Genomic DNA, 15144 nt, shown 5'->3' with positions numbered 1-15144 from the left:
TTTTTGCGCAGAGTCGGGGTGACAGGATCTAGCTGTTCACTCCCCACCTCAGCCCGGCCCCGGCTTCCCTCACCTTCCCTTTCTGTAAACACGCCAATGACCGAGGCTTTGTCTTTGCTGAGACAAAAGTCTTGTTCTACAGCAAGATAACAAGCATGATAATTATCTAACTGTAAAATGTGATGGAGACAAAAGGTCCTCTGCAGTGTTTGATGAAAAATAGCTGGTTGAGGTCAGCTGTCTGTACCCTTCCCTCCCCGTCTCCTCCCCCTGCCCAAAGGTTGAGCTCACCTAGTTTACATTGCAATAATCCTCTGACACCTCCGGCGTGTTGTTGGTTTTTTTTTTTAAGATGAGATAACTAAAATTATTCAGTTATGAGCTTTCCTCTCCAGTCTTGATCAGTGGATCCCTGACAGCGRATTGTAAGAGAGGATTGTGAAATATGTTAGACAGAAAGTGAATTTTGAACTGTAAGCGTTTACCCCAGCAATAAGATGCTGAGCTACCACTCATCGGAGAGGAGAGCAGTATTACTCCACTTGGCCTCCAAGTCCGATGGAAAGGGTTCATGCTTCAAAGGGTTGTGCTTCAAATAGGAACAATCCCCAGTAAATTTCTCAGAAACAAGTTGCAGTGCAGACGATGCAGTTATGCCTAAGGAATTCAATTACTTTTGATAAACCAGAGTAGAAGCGAGGTATTCSTGTGCAGAGGCACATTAGAGGCAGCCAGGAACCGTGAGGGAGAAAGCAGCCAGAAAGGCAAGCATGGGGAATACTAGCCGAAAATTAGCTGTTAAAAAAMAAACAAAAAAAAAAAAACCCAACCCCTTGAACGCTGGCTAAATACGCTTTGTAGAAAGACAGTACGCACAAACATTTATTTTCGGACAGTATGGGAGAGAAGTTTATGAGGCAACAAAATCTATAACCAGTCATTTTTCTCCCTACTACATTTCGATTAGCTCGATACCAAAATAGCTGTCTATACTCCCTGTCTGTAAAACAGGCACCTGGCAATTAGAGCTCTGGAAAGTACTGCATTCCCTTTTGCGGCTCTATGTGAAAGACACAAAATATCCACTTTCATCTTTGCATCTGAGTGCATTTGTGCTACATGGGTACGCCGGGTTTTTCTACAAAGACAGGAAGCCAAAGTCTGTTTTTTCGTCGTACATTTAAAAGTGAACTCGCACTGCGGGCACAGGGCTTTTTAAGCATGTGAACAGCTGCCTCCCTGCTCTTGGCTTCACACATTTATTTTTGAAGAACCCAAGCTTCCTGAGCAAATATGCACATTTTGGTACGAATGCTACTAGAGTGTGTACACGGGTGGCTGTACGTGTATGTTTGTGCATTTACTGGGAGTGTCACTGGGGAGTTGGGAGAAGAAACGCTGAAGCAAAAAAAAGGCTATTACCAGGAAGGGTAAAAATTTAGTGACACAATTTAGTAAACTGCATGAAGCGTGGCATTCGGTTTGTGCTCAGGAAAACGCCCAGATATTCAGCTCCTTATCTAAAGCATGTCCAAACTATCTGCACTTCTTGAGTCAGCAAAGCTGAACTGGAAATTGGACAAGAGAGGCTTTTCTGGTATTGCCTGTTTCTGGCTTCAACAGATAGAGGCTGATACCATCTTTCTTTACACTCCTGTGCAACGCAGTTAGCTGTCCTGGGCAGACCCGGGGGGCGCAGCGATGCACAGGAGCGATGACGGAGGCCCGGGATTAGCTCTGCCAGGCCCTTGGTTTCTTTGCCGCCAGAGGTCCAGTGCACATGGGGAGAGATCCTGCCCCTCGGCGTGTCGAGTGAAGCCAGTCTGAGCCCTAGAAACACCTTCTTCCTGGCGAGACGTGGCGGGAGGCGGCCGAAGGCCTCTGGGACCTCTGTGCGGTCTTCCTCCGCGCTCGGATCAGCATCTGCAGAAGACGAGCGGCCAGCAGAGGGATTTCTTTGATGACTTCTCACACATAACCAGATCAGCAGCAGAAAAGTAAAATCAGTGGATTTTACAGATACCAAGTCCATCGCTGGTAGGCTTGACTGCTAGAGCACCTTCTTGTGTCAGCAAATGTGGGCATCTGCCAAAATGGAGCTTTTGTGGCATTTTGCTTAATACTGAAGGATGCAAACCTGGACTCCTCAGAGCTTTAAGAACTGGAAAGCCCCCCCCCCCCCCCCCAGTTCAGCTGAAAGCTGTCTGGCCTCAAGAAACCAGAAGAAAAAGGGCACGATTTTTTCAGTGTATTTAAAAGAAAAAAATGTAAAAAGCTTGAATTTGTTTGCCTTGAATTCATTTTCATTTGTAGATAGATGCATTTGCAAGGAAACAAATTGGTTCTTTACAAAAGTGAAAGCAGGCAGCCACATTAAGTGATTGAAAACAAGGCTACAGAATAAATACTGATCTGCTTTTACAGCACATTAGTAAAGAAATTGAGCAAGTGTTCTCTTTAGTGCAGGTTTTACCTTAACCAGACAAATGGGCATTCTCAGGGCTAAGGTGAAGAAAAACGTAAATGAAATTGCCTGGTATTGTGAACAGGGGGAAGGGATAAACGGAGTGATCATAAATAGCGGAAAGTATTGATCAGTGATAGTGAAATATCAGCAAAGACTACAGAGCGCTTTGAGTTACCTCCTTGACTTTGATTAGGTTCAAATGTTAAACTTAATCTGTAAACCTTTAAACAGGAATCAGACCAAAGAGCCTTGAAGACTTGAGGTTTCAGAAAACAACCACTGTGTTTGAATAAAATGTCAGAACAAAATTACAGAGAAGTACTTCATATCACTGGACTTGGAAATGAAATTAAAAATCAATGAATACTTTTTAGCCATTCTTCCTCCCGTTGAATATTAAGGGATGGCTAAGAGGAATAGTAGTGTCTGGAGAATTTACTATATTAAAACTGCATGTAATCAAAAGCCTTTTGTATTCTAAGTAAAAATATATATATATTTTATATATTATAAAAATTTCTTCAAACCTGAAAGAATCGAATGAGATTATTTTTGATTTTCTACATATGATCTCCTGCTTTCTGAATGAAAAGCCTTCAGGCTCATGTGTTTCTTTGTGGAGGAAACATGATTTTTTTAAAACAAAACATAGAGGTTTCATCCTATTCCTTACAAGACCAGCTCAGATGTTCAGCATGGTTTTAATGACAGCTCCGTTTTAACAAGAGCCTTTCTGATTCTTACGTAAACAGAGTACTGGTGTTTTCACTGGTATCTTAGCCCACTTGGGAGGTGGGCACTGACACCACCGATCAGCTGCTAGCAGGGAGGACTGCATTGTAATGCAGAACAAATGAGGGCTGAATACATGCCCTCATCGCATCCAGCCCGCCACCGCTGCCACTTACAATTACAAAGGACAAGAGCAGGAGACACTTCAGCAGCGGGAAGCATGACCTGCGAGCCGCAGCTCATTTTGCACTGCACTTATTCAATACAGCGCTGCCCTATAATTTCCTATAGCATTGTTATCTGTTAGCCGTTTACACAGTCACACCTTCATTATGTCCCCGGTTGCCAGCACCGGCTGCTTGTCACATCTATTGATTGCGCTCAAGCTGCAATTTGCATGGATTGCTTGTGACTGTCCTCGGACAGACTGATACCCCTGCCGAGGCCTGACACCCCTTCAAGGGCTGGTACCCCTCCAGGGGCTGATACCTCTTTCAGAGACTGATATGCCTTCCAGGGACTCATATCCCTGCCAGATATCCCTTCCAGGAGCTGATACCCCTTCAGGGGGCTGATACCCCTGCCAGGGGCTGATATCTCTTCCAGGGACTCATATCTCTGCCAGATACCCCATCTAGGGACTGATACCCCCCCCCCCTCAGGGGATTGATACTCCTGCCAAGGGCTGATGTCCCTTTGGAGGGCTGATGTCATTTCTGAAGGGGCAGCAGCCCGCACAACCCCCCTCCCAAGGGAGGAACAGGACACTGGCCAGGGAAAATTGTGCCAATCACCCCATTGGCACCGGGTCATTGCGGATGCAAACCTGGTCAAAACCCGTTGCTCTCCTTCCCCAGCTGGAGATGTTAATTATGAAACTGCTGAAGGCCAGGAAAAGGTCACCAAATCCATGAGGATTTTGGTCCATTGCCTCCTGACGTGCTGCAACATGGCCATGGCTTCGCTGGGGTCGGTGGGGATTGTGTTCAGGGAGGAAAGGACCAAACTGGCTCTCAGCTGCCCCTTCCCAGCACCTACCCTGGGAGCAGCCAGCAGCCTCAGTCAAAATCCAGACCCTGTTGAGCGAAACACTGTACATGAGGAATGCAAAGAGACTGTCCTTGCCCTGGGGGTCTTGCAAGCAAGCAGAATACTTGCTAAATTCAAATCACTGTGATTGCCTCATAGATAACTATCACGAACTCAACATTCAAATGCCTCTGTCAGTTATTTGGCATTAATCTCTACAATTATTGGTGGGTGTCAGAGTGCGGAAGCTTGGGGAAAGACTAAGGCACAGAGAATAGGAAGAGAAAATTATTTTATGTGAATCTCGGTGTAGTCTGTATTGCACTATGATTTCTATTTCCTTGCAGTAATGAAAGAAAAACTACCAAAGAGTTCAACTATGTCTGTGAATCTGAGGGTGTCTCCCACAGATGCAAGCTGGTATGCAAGCAATACACTGCTGCTCATGCAACGAAGAGAATATCCCATATCCGGGTGTAAAAAATGTGTCCTGAACTTGTAGTGGTGGGCTCTGGAGGTACGCATACATATGTGTGAATTGTGGGTATTTTGCTGGAGATGCAATTCTCAATTCTGTTTATGTTGAAGTCAGTAGGAAAAGGTCTGCTGTCTTTTGCTGGAAGCAGGATCGGATCTGATATCAGAAGCAGATGAAGATCTCTGTCTAAAAGACTGTTTAAATGGGTGCACAAACAGAGGACAACAAGGTGATCAGATGGGGCTTAGAGAAGCACTAATTGCCACGTTCCAGGAGGAATATAAATAGACTCTTGAAAGGCTCGGTGATTCATTTGCCCTTTCTCTCCTGCACTTTTGTAATTCAGTGAGAGGTTTTGTGAGATTTTGGCTCCAGAAGGAAGGAATCCAGGCTATCTGAACCAATGATGGTAGCTCAGCTGGATAACAAAATCCTCGCATTACTGCAGAGCAGGCAACTACGCAAACCTTTTCAAATCCTCTCCACAAGTAGAGTGCAGATAAAAGCAGGCAGCAAAATGTTTCTGAAATTATCTGTGATGGAGTAAAATCATGCATCATTTCATGAGAGATGCTGAATCAATGCTTATTACTAACAAGTAAGGTGTTTAAATCTTTCAATGGATATGGGAAGAACAGAAAAAGAAGGGAGCGACTGGGATGAGCACAGTAAATTTTAAAAAGAATTTAAAATAAATCCATCCTAATTATTATTGCTTTAAATTGTAACATATATATTCTTGATCATTCTCCATCACTTCCTCTCAATTTATGACATTGGTTAACATGCTGATCTATTCATTTCATCTGTTTCATTTGTGTCTTTGCCTTTTCTCTTACTGTCACACACAGCTTTTTAAGGAACTGACACCAGTGCATACGAAAGCCACAGCTTGTAGAAAAACAGACTAATCCTGGCAAAATTTAGATAACTGAGAATTTTGTCATTGTCTTTAGTGGGAAGAGAGTCAGATAGCCAAGTCTAAAAAAAAAAAGAATTAGAATAGCTTGCTTTCAGAATTTATTCTCAAAATAGGCAAATATATTCCAGGTTGGTATTAATTATTTAACAGTTTCAACATTAACCAGTACATAACAGCTTTAATTTCAAAAATTTTCAGTATCATCTGCACTAATATAAAGTATTATAATTCTATTCATTGATTTTATCAAAACAGATTATATGAAACTACCGACTTCCTACATACAGCTGGGTTTGGGGTTGTTGTTTTGTTTGGATTTTTTTGTAAAATATTACATTTCTATTCCCAGTCAGAAGGTCATGAAAGTCATAATACAACCTGGACACTTGCTTTTCACTGTTTCTGCAATACAGAACAATACAGCACAGCTTTAAAAATTTATAGCTAAGGTCAAGGCCAAAGGAATCAAATAAGCCCATACAAGTAGCAGAGTACAGAAGTTTATGATGAGAGGTCATCTATATGACAGTTGTACTGTAAAGTGCCAGCAATCTAGACAGGGCCAGCTGCTCACCCTCTGTTTTAAGTCCCCAAGTAGCTGATATTTTACATGGCTTCCTGAATTTTGATAGTAACTGGTAATTATATTTGAAAAAGGAAGTTGAAAATAGATAGCTTGGAAGTAAGACACGTTTGAAAAATGTGCTGTACTGTGTGGGCTTCTCAGACAATAGTAAAGCTCATATTGATACAAATCAAGTTAAAATCCCAATCGTTCTTTAAGAATATGATGAAGATGAAGAAAACACAGAAAAAGAATCTTGCAAAAAGTTCTTAAAGTCCTGTCAGGCTTTGGGTCAGGCTATCAGCGTGAAATTTGTCTTCTATCCAAATTGTCCTCTGAGGTCAAGTAATAGTCTCAGCCTTCTATATCAGTATGATTAAGGAGGCATCCTGTACAATAAACACTGTTCTAAATTATGATTTTTCAATATTTGTAGGTTTTACCTGAAAGTTTTTGTGAGTTGTTTAAATCCAGGAACAATGGTGAAGATAAAAGAGCAAGAAAGCTTTCTTGTACTATTTCAGTATTTGCTGAAACTAATAATTCAGTGTCATATGCGATGATGTAGTGAGTCAGCAATCGTGAAATATCTCTAGAGAGCTCTTTGTTCTGCTATTTTTTTCCACCCAGTGCCTCTAGTTGTCAACAGAAAAACATAAAATAAATTTTCAGATTCTAAATAAAGCATTTTTACRTCTTTTTGCTGAAAAAAGAAAATTAAGAAAATTAAGTCAAGCACTGATGTAGAATTTCCTTTAACTGTTTTCCTTTGCCCCTTTATAAAAAGTGTAGCAGGACTCTTGAGCATCTGAACAGAAGGATGTTAATGAAGCTGATTCAGTAATGGAAAAATTGAAAAGAATCACTCCTCCATTTCAACTGTCCTCTCCTTTGTCCCTCTTTTCCTTTCACACTAAACTCTAGGGAGAAATGAGCTACAGCCATCCAATGTTACATATTTTTAGAACAAGGCCCAGTTTTACCAATTTTGTCTAGTTTTAGGATCCAAAGAAATGCTGAGAAATCCCATGTTGCCCAAGATTTACTCAAAATTCAACTCACTTGTGGAAAAAGAGAAAGGCAGTTCCAAAATCTACTTGGCGCTACCACCATGAGGCTGTGATGTCTTTCTCCAGCTGTGTGCAGAAGGAGCATAGGGTGACAAGATCTTCACTTAGAGCTTCACCTGAGTAAGTGCCAAAATCAGGTGGGATGAATCCAAACTTAGGTCTCTAATCCTGTGACTAAACAATAGATTTAAAACTGAATTTCCACTGAATCTTCCCCTACTGCTAAGCTTGACAGGGTACATATCTGCCAATTGCTTTTAGAAACTGATGAAATGCAGTCCAGCAGTAAGGAGAAGTTCATAATTTTGAAATAAATCATTCTGATTTGGTTAAGCTTCTATTTGATAGCACTACCTGTGTTTTAAAGCTTCAGTGGCTGCCTGTCATTGTCTTCTTGATGTAAAACTGGTCTTTACTGGTGTGTGACACATAGAAACTAATGCCTGAATGCAGATTCAGTGAGCAAAACTCAAGGAAGACAGTTTTGGGTGGAGAGGAGTGGCAAAATCCTTAAGCTGAAGGACGCTGTAGCTGCTAGTAATTAACACAGTAATTGACAGAAACACTGTGTCCCTAGGGAACTATTAGAAAGTACAGTGAATTTATCTTTTTCTTGTATGAGGGGAGGGTTCAGGATTCTCCACCAAGATGGGCACGCTGTGCCTCAACAGCTTTATCTGGGGTCCTGAAACTGCATCTTCAACCTCCATCTGTGGAGCTGTGGCAGAGGTTTTAATCTGCTAAATCACCCAGCGATATCAGGTTGTGCTTTGGGACTTCTGGAGTTAGGGAGAGAAACAACTAATTACTGTCATCTCAGCTTCTCTTGATACATGTTTTGTATCTGTTTTCTGCCTTTGCTACTGCTAAAATTTTTCTGACTTGTCATTGGACCCTGGTTGAGGAAAATGTGATCTTCTTTGACTGGCTCAGCTGTTGCAAGAGACCTAGAGTGTTACTGAGCAGCAGGTCCTTGGCCTGGAGTGCTTTCTTCTGCCCATGCAAGCAGGAGTTGTGTTACCTCTCCTGTTCCTGTGCCTCTGGGGAAATAGCACAGCGATTTGGGATGAAACAACATAAGGAGGCATACAACAAGCACCTCTAGGTATCTCTTTTTCTGCGGACAGATGGTTCAGCTCCTCTGCTTTCCTGATGTTTATTTGCAGTTGAGATTTGGATGAGGGAAAAACAGTCATAGTGCAGGGAAAATGAAATTAAGGGGAAACTGATGTTGGAGGTAGAGGATAAACGTATAACATGCCTTGGATTATACCTTCCCCTTACTGAAGACAATTCAAGGAGTTCATTCTTTGGCACAAAAACTGCTCCTGTTTTATTGTTGGTGCTAGTAGGTATATGTGTTTAGGACTGTGACTGCAGCCATTTCTCCCTGACATTTCTTTTTTTATACCACAAAAGCATCTACACATCTCAAGCAAGAGTTGGGTTCCATATTTGTAAGAGCTGTACATACACACGAGAAAAGACAGCCTTTATCTCAGTAGCTTATAGTCCAAACTCATGAAGCAAAAAAGCACAGGAAGCAATACATTTTATTGCCATTGTGCAGAACATAGAGATTTAAGTGACTTACCCAAGGTCGTGTGCTTAAATGTATGCTAGAACTGCCTGACTTCAGACTGKTTTTTTTCCAGCTGTGTACCAATTCCATAATAATGTTGTAACATCGTTTGGACACCTACAAGAGGAGTTTTCAGTCAAGTGATGACGATGTAGATTTAGCCACATGTTATGATTTAAAACGGTCATAATGTAAAATGAAAAGAGACCAATCAGCTGTCGAGTGTGGCAATCAAGAGAAACTCTATCATATTGGAAACAAAATACACAAAATTGTTTGGTAGTACTAGGAAGTCCTTATGCTTATTATTTTTCTCTATTGGTATTACGTTTTCACTTTGCTACTGGTTTCTGAATGGACATACTGTGCAATATAGACAACTTTAACCAGGCGAATCACTGTATCAGATGGTTTACTAGAGGGTTATACAAAGAATATTTTTTTCAGTATTTCATTACAGAATGTACAGGTTAGTTCATTCAGAAAATAGATTATTTTCTGTACTTCTGGCCTCATTCTGACTGTGGTAGAGTGCTCAGTAGAGGCTGTTACATACCTTAGAAAGTTGTGGCTCACTCGCACTGCTGGCCAAGTGTTGAAAAACACTTGAAAAAATGGAAGCACTCCATTATTTTCTTGCACTTTTCTCCATTGACATCTCTGAATTGTTGCTTTTGGCTGTGCAGTGATAATACATCATCTAAATCAGAATGTCTTTTAAAAAATATATTTAAAAATAAGGTGACAGAAGATTGCAGTGATACACCTTTTATAAAGCAATAGGATATCACTGAAACCTGATGAATCTGCAAGGGTATCTTGCCAGAGGTTAATGTAGTTTAATACACTGCTCTTATACTGACTTTTATACCTTAGCCTCAGTCACTGTCACTAGCAAGGTCAGTAACAGGTGCTGGAGGTCTAAAGGAACAAGCCGTAATGCTGAACACATGCATGTTAACAAATGTAAACTTTAGTCAAATTATACTTCTATAATAATTTATTTAAACCCTTACACATTACATTACTGAAATAGTGCAGTACAATAATTATGCTGTAGTATTTTTCCTATTGCATTATTTCTCTACAATGCAGTTACTGTGTGATTACTCTATAAAACATTTTTAAGAGTCCCAGAGAAGTTGTCTGAGGTTTCTCACGACACAGGCTAGCAGCATTCATTTTAAAAGATGGTGGAGTCTTTCATCACCAACTTTGCAAGTCTTTGTAAACCAAACTGCTGTTAAGAGCAGAATTTATTTACAGTCTAATTTTTGGAAGATTTCCAAACCAAAAAGATTAGGGTGAAAAGTATATTGTATGGAAACAAGCCTCTGGTCATCTTAGCCCTTCATTAATCCCCTGCAGTAGGTATTTGCATTCCTATCTTACTGATAAGAAAGCTGTCAGCAGCGAGAAATGAAAGTCTTCATTTTCAAGTCTGGCCACTGTCTGGGATACTTCTCTTTTCAGGTGCCAGATTTCTCAGGCTGAGGCAACTGAGGGAGGAGGGTGATCCCACAGTTTGATCCTTTGGGAATTTGGGGAATTCAAGTTCACCTGAAAAGGCGGGATGGGAAGCCACGGTGACACTGGTACCCCCGCCCCGGTGAGGGCTGAGCCAGCTGCCCCTTCCCTCTCCCTGCAGGAGCTGTGGGAGCCAGCAGCACTGCCCTGTGCTGCTGCCCTCACTTATGAGTACCTGGACGTCCTCGGCACCTTGTGCTGCCACGGACACTCTGCAATACAGGAAACGATCCCTCAGCAGATTCATTGTATCAAATGGTTTATTCAAAGGATGTAGAGAGACAAAACATATTTTTCAGTAATTTAATATCACAGAACAGATATTTCATAAGTTTAAAAAATAATATTTAGCTCTTGTAACATTGATAAGTTTTGAAGTGCCTTAAGAGAGACTGCATTTGATTACCTTTTTGCATATTGGGAAACTACAGCACAGAGAGGACGCTGATCGGCTGAGGCCTTACAGAGGCCTCAGCCTGGGCTAGGACTGAAACCTCTAAGTGTAGAGCAAGGTTGCAGACACCCCTGCTTTGGGAACACTTCCATTCCACGTTCTGGCTGAATTCATTACAAAGGTAGGAAGCATTAGTAAAAATCCAAATCGAACTTCTGGTGATGAGCTGTATCTCTCTATGCCCCTCAAGAGTCAGAGCTGCCGAGTTATGTTTTAATATACCAATACAAACATCTCTCAGAAAGTTTTGTTTCATCCCTAGAGACTGCTGCTGTTTTGTGGGGCATACACAGACTTACTAATTACAATGATTTGCCATCTTCGGCATCTAGGTATTTTCCCCATTAAAGATACTCTTGTCTGAGCAGCTTTGAAATGTTTATCTTACGCTCATCAGGGAGTTGGACGTCGCTTGTTCGCTGGCAGCTACACAGCATGGTGAACCTCTGTCAGACGAGGTGTGGAGCCTGGAGGAGCTGAAGGAGGCAAGACCGCCAGGCTGCGAAGAGGGGAAGCGTTTCCTGGGGGAGTTAAAACCTGGCAGCTGTGGCTTTCCCATGGCAGCGAGAGCTGTGGGTCCTGAATTCCTTCAKTTTTGCTGCAGTTTTACGGAGGGTCAAAATCCTTTTAGCATAGCCTCAATCAGCTGGTATGCAGCATCAAAACATTAGCCAGTCTGGGCTATTTAATGTGCAAGAATGTGCAAACCAGCCTGACAGGAGTACTAATCTGCAGTAAGGCATTTGTCGGGCAAATATGCCGGTCTGAATATGGATCCATACCCTTGCTGTTTCATCACCCTGTGATGTTCGGCCCCAAAGCTAAAGTGGCTTTTGCTGCAAATAGCCACACTGACAGCGACTTGTAAGTAGGGCAGGAGTGGATTAGTGCAGGCATTTTGCGGCAGAAGAGTCTGGAGTCTCACCTGCGCAGCCTCAGGATTGCACTGATGTCCTGCTTTAATGCCCTTGAGCATCTTTTATCTACCAAATTTTAAGGGCCTTATTCTTCTCTCCACCTACGCAGGCAGGAGGGACCAAAAGCAAGCAGAAATGAGGTGAGGAGGATGGGAAAAAAACAGATCAGCATCATTACTGCATAGCCTTCCCACTCCCCAGGAGCCTCTGGAGCACTTCTGCTCTGAAGGACCACGTTACTGAGGTCTCTGTGACAGCCTGCTGCTCTCCCATCCCTGTGCAGCAATGAAGTCAGCAGCATTATTGGCTTTCTAGCTAACGCTGGGATCAGCAGTGGCCACGGGTGGCAAGAAAAGTAACTGTTCTTCAGATAGCATAGGAAAGAGTCTCCTACATCAGGACTAACATCTTAAACCCTCCTAGCTGTCTGATTCACCTAGGACTGAGCAGGTGGCTATGCACTGGTGTGATGTGCATTTCTCTGCAGGCTTAAGTCAAGGTATGTAAAGCCATTGCCTTTAGTAGACTCTGAAATGTTCAGCTGGAAGGTAATAAACATAAAGATATCCCCAGCCAGGCCCAGGGAGAAGGGAAAAGTTCTAAGCTTCTTTACTAGGCAAAAAGGAGCATGAAATACCACTAATTACCATTATCAGAACATTCAGGAACAGCCACAATTTCAGTGGGGCACTAAGGATATCAAGTGCATTGGCCATTACTAGGCATGAGCACATAATTGAGAGAGAGGTGATATTATTTTATAATTTAGCCTTTTTTCCACCTCACTGATGCTGTTTCTGCATTTTCCTAGATTGAGCTTATGTCACTGCCTTCACCATAGTGCTTGAAATTATGAGAGGTATGTGTCTGCCTAGGATGAGAGAGACACGGCTGCATGGCACTGGGAAAGCTCTGGCAGCATAGCCCTCTCGTTTCACAGTCTCCCACGGTAATCTTGCATTAACGTTAAAAAAGACTGTTGAAACAAAGGACTTAGCTGGATGGAATAACTGACTCCTTCCACTAYGAGGGACACGAGGAATAAACACAGCAAATTGAAGGAATTCTATTAACTCTTGCAGCTGGACGTCCTTTCACCTCTCCTCGCGACCAAGAGAAGACCTTCCACCACCATAACTTGAGCCTCATGCCGTCACTGAGCCTGAAACTACCCTGGAAGAGAGCTATACTATCAGTACAGCTCAGCTGCTGCTGCAGTTGGCTTGCTGATACTTTCTTGATAACTGTGCCTAGAACTGAAATCATGAGGTTGTTAGCATCAAACAGTATTTTCTGAGAACGGGCCGATCTGTCGCATTTTTCAGGTTGGCTAGGTAGCGTGCCTTCTCTAGGGACTGGCAATACCACATAGACAATCTATCTTCTCACATTTCAGTTTCCCTGTTCCAGTCCTGTTGAGAGTATAATAAAATGTTATCAGAAAGAAAGTCTTCAAACTTTAAAGAAAGTATTGTGCTTGAAACCAGTCCTAGAAACAGGTGAATGTTCTAGGATGCTCATTTTGTTTCTAACTGGATCTTGCTTCTCTTTTAGATCCCTAATAAATAAAGCTCAGATTGATACTGAAGGATAGAAGCCACCATTTTCTACATCTCCCTCCTAAATTGAGTGACTTAAATTTTAGATGGGGCAGGTGATTTCAATGTGCATTGAGCATGCTGTTGTGTTTGGCACTGCACTACTACTTCACATATAACTACATGCGTTTGGCATGTTAATAGACGAGGGTGAGCAGTGGTCAGGAAAACAGAAACCAGAAGGAAAAGGGGAGAAAGGCTGGAACTCAAGCTAAAAACAAACAAACAAAAAAATAGTGATTATCTCTCTGGTTTCCTTCAGACATGTTTTTCTCCCTGAAATGGATGGAAGAAGCTCTTTAAAGACATGTTTATGTAAGCTCTGCAGTGGTTCAAATGTTTGCTTCTTTTGGGTGATGTGTATACTGTAAGAAAAAGCACCTAGTAACCTGTAAAAGATACATATGCAAAAACCTACTCCCATGAAGGTGTCCCTGAATTATATTCGACATCCAAACATCACTGGTCTAAATTCACAGGCTCTTTTATCTGATCTGGTAAAGAACTAGGGCCAGTTGTATTTTGTACTATGCCGTATAGTTTAAATTGAGGGTACATAGGGCATTTTTATGTATGCAAGTACAGCAAGAACAGCCAACCTGCTGCATGGCAGATGGGGTACAAGGGTGACATCATCTTGGTATGAGTGTGTCATTTGAATTCTGGCATAATGGAGCAGTTTTAAAGGTTTTTATCAAACTTTTTTGTTTATTTCATTTGAAAATCTGTTTTGCATGTAGCTCTGCTTAACCCAAAAGTGACAGAGGCCTAAAACAGCCAAATGCAGAGGCTTTCTAATAGCTGGGAGATTACAGTGGATGTATTTAACAGCAGGAGCTGGGTAACCTACATTCCAACAAGAGGAAATTTTAGATTAAAGGAGTTCTGATAAACAGGGTTTTACTGTGCTCCTCCAGCTGACTACGAATGGAGTAGGAACTAATGATGGCATTAAATATTTAGCAATTTTTTTCCTGATATTCTGCTTTCCATTCACTGCTTAGGATTCCAGATATGCATTTTTAAGTTAGACGGTAACTAAGGAGGGAAAAGCACATAAGCAGTAGGTGCCTTGTAACTTAAAGCGGTATCTTATCTGTTGCATACCTGCTTTTTGTAATGAACGTGAAATGCTTTGTGGTCAAGCTTTTCAAAGGGATTCTGTTGTCATCTTTCCTCTCCATAAAAGCCCCTCTGCTCCAGATACTTTAATTGCACAGTCGCCTAAACGAGGCACTGCACACTCCCCTTTTCACAGCGCTTTTGTCCTTGATTGTGAATTTAGCAGAGCACATACCTTAAAAATAACCGGAGATTCAATGGGAGTTGTTATACTTAGCCTCTTGCACAAGGTTTGTGCATACAGGGATCCTTTGACAGTAACTCATATCCTTTTCCTGGAAACAATAAGCATTACAATTAATGAACTAGTTAYGAAGTGTTTGGCTGGGGAAGATAACCGCGGCATCTGGAAGCACAATGTTCAGTGTCCACATGGTCTAAAGCAAAAAAAAAAGGCTGGAAATCGTGCCTGCAGCATCCCTTCCTGCAGGCGAGGCGGCAGGGTGCTCCCAGCCCCTCGGGGGCCGTTCAGCCCCGCTCTCCGCCAGGTGCGCGGCGCGCCCGCGCGGGGGGAGCCGCCTCGGAGCTGATGTCAGCGCGGGGAGGCAGGAGCGATTGGGCTGAGGGAGCCTCGGCGGCGGCGAGTCCGCCCCCCGCACCCCCCGCAGGGCCCGCTTCAAAGTGCCCGGCGCCGAGCAAGTCGCGGAGGGGCGAGGAGCGGGACCGCGCCCGGCGCCCGCG

This window comes from Apteryx rowi, unplaced genomic scaffold, assembly GCF_003343035.1.
Source record: "Apteryx rowi isolate R43461 unplaced genomic scaffold, aptRow1 scaffold_29, whole genome shotgun sequence".
Classification (NCBI taxonomy): domain Eukaryota; kingdom Metazoa; phylum Chordata; class Aves; order Apterygiformes; family Apterygidae; genus Apteryx; species Apteryx rowi.
The sequence above is the reverse complement of the archived record's forward strand: the minus strand, read 5'-3'. Positions refer to the sequence as shown.